At 37.8% G+C, this 2,388-nt stretch overlaps 1 long non-coding RNA gene across 2 annotated transcripts; it reads left to right on the top strand.

Annotated features, from left to right (window-relative positions):
* Positions 1-298: 298 nt before the first annotated feature.
* LOC105769704 (uncharacterized) lies at positions 299-2,134 on the top strand. 2 transcript variants are annotated; one of them, XR_001126067.2, is made up of 4 exons: positions 299-937; positions 1,086-1,156; positions 1,239-1,601; positions 1,741-2,134. It is a non-coding gene; the product is annotated as an uncharacterized LOC105769704 (long non-coding RNA). The 2 variants fall into 2 exon arrangements; XR_001126066.2 differs by having other exon boundaries at positions 1,033-1,156.
* Positions 2,135-2,388: the final 254 nt, after the last annotated feature.

Raw genomic sequence — 2,388 nt, 5'->3', positions numbered from 1 at the left:
AATGTGATGATTCAGATTGATAGTCTTGAAGTGGTGATGGCCATCCAAGAGAGTTTTACAGGAGGGACCAATTCGACTCTGATAAGGAGGATTCTTCAGCTGTTGTCTAAGATTTCTCACTGGAATATTTTTTTTGAAGCAAAGACTGGGGTTTTATTAATAAATAAATTGAAAACAGACAGCCCAAAAAGTGGTCCAAACAAAGAAACCAGAAAACAACAATAAAAACTTCTAAAAAACTATCAGACTTCTGTCTTACAAAAGAAACATAAAATCAATAAAAGAAAATAAAGCAAATTAAAAAACCTAACCCAGTCAAATCAATAAGCAGCTGGCAACCAATAACGTCTGACGATTTGTTATTTCCAAAGCTCCTAACTTTTAATTAATAGCAGTCCCCTAGGCATTCAATCTTCACTCTGCTGTCTATTTCGGTCACATTTCCTCTGAAGCAGTTCCTCAATCTGGATTTCTTGACCGATATCCTACCGAAGCCAAATTCTGACTATCCAGTTCCTCACCCCTCAGGTAAATCGTCTCTCCTTTCTCGAATGCGATCTTTGCTATTCTGTGAGCATCTAAGTTTTCTGACCTGTGAATATACTGGAAAATAAGATCTTGAAAGTCAGATTTCTTCTGTTGAATATCTCTGATGATGGCTCCAATAACTGATTTGTTTGTGGAAGTCTCTTGACATTTCTTTATTACAGTTTTTGAATCCCCCATAAGTTTCATTGAATGGATTCGTAATGAAATCCCTAACTTTACTCCTTCTAAACATGTATGAGCCTCTGCTGCTAAAGGAGAAGAAACATTTCTGTGAATAACTATTTTTAACGCTATTAAGACTCCCCTCGAGTCCCAACCTACAAGGCCAGACGCTGAACTGGAGGTATTACTATCGTACGCTGCATCAAAATGGATCCTGGCTGTCGGTGTAAGCTCTTGTACTCTATAGCTTCTGCATGTGACCTCATTAGTTTTTAAGACTTTTAATCATTTCTGTTCTAACTCATATCTTTGTATGTTAAGTACTAAAGCCCTTCCTGGAATGATATTTCTCTCATGAATAAGTTGATTTCTAGAAAACCATATCCACCATAGCGCATAGCAAAAGGAAAAGCATTGGTCATTGTTTCCCCTCTTGAAAACCCAAGTTAACCACTCCCACATAGTATGGCTCCTATTGTTCATAACCCATGCGAAATTTAACAAATGCCAAACTTCTACTGTTATAGGGCAATCTCGAAAGATGTGGAGGCTGTTTTCGACCTGAGAGCTGCACCGGGGACATCTATCGTTTGAAACCACTCTCCTTATTCTGAGATTAACAAAGTTTGGAATAAAGTCCCAAGAGATCCGCCAGATTGTAAACGCAATTTTAGATGGTAGCTGAAGGCTCCATAGTTTTTTTATAAAAATCCTTTGTTTTGGTTTGTAATAAATAGTCACTAGGATCCATATTTACATTTTGTAATAGTTTATAGGCACTACGAACAGAGAACTCACCAGATAATTCCCCTTTCCAAGCCTGAAAATCATCACACGCAATCTCTGCAAGGGGAATTTGAAGGATTTTCCGAACTATGTCCCCAGGAAAGGTATTCTGAATTAACTCCAAGTTCCATTTTCTGTTTGAATGATCAAGAAGATCCGCAACTAACTTAATTTCCCTCCTGGTTATTCTGTTGTTTACGTCGATTTTGTCAACCCCCTGAATCCAACAATCGTCCCAAACAGAGATGCTATCTCCTCTGCCCACTCTCCAGCACATCCCTTTTTGGAGTAGACCTTTAGCAGCCCAAATGCTCTTCCAGGTAAAAGAAGGTAAATTTCCCAGCTTCGCTGTTAAGAAACTAGAATCCAGATAATACTTTGCTTTTAAAGTTCTGGCTAAAAGCGAATTTGGAAAATTAATGAGACGCCAACCTTGTTTCGCTAATAATGCAATATTGAACTGACCGAAATTGTGAAACCCAATTCCACCATTTTCTTTCAAAAAACAAAGATTCTTCCAAGTGCACCAATGGATTCCTCTTTTTCCCTTCCCTTTCTGCCACCAGAATTTGGCAACAATATGTTCCAGTTCATCACAAAAGTGTTCTAGGAAATAAGAAGCATGCCATCGAATAGGTAGGGGTAGCTTGTAAAATGACTTTAATAAAAACTTCTTTACCTCATTATGAAAGAAATCTAATACTCCAATTATCAATGCATTTTTTAAACCTATCCTTCAGATTTTGGAAAGCTTCCCTCTTTCTTTGACCCACCATATTAGGCAATCCCAAATATCTCTCTGGTTCATTCGACCTTCGAACCCCAGCGAGTTAACAACTTGTCTTCTATCCTCTTCGGAAGTATTTTTGCTAAAGAAAACAGATGATTTTT

This window comes from Gossypium raimondii, chromosome 7 (assembly GCF_025698545.1).
Source record: "Gossypium raimondii isolate GPD5lz chromosome 7, ASM2569854v1, whole genome shotgun sequence".
NCBI lineage: Eukaryota > Viridiplantae > Streptophyta > Magnoliopsida > Malvales > Malvaceae > Gossypium > Gossypium raimondii.
Note: the sequence above shows the minus strand (reverse complement) of the source record. Positions and strands in the feature narration are given on the sequence as shown.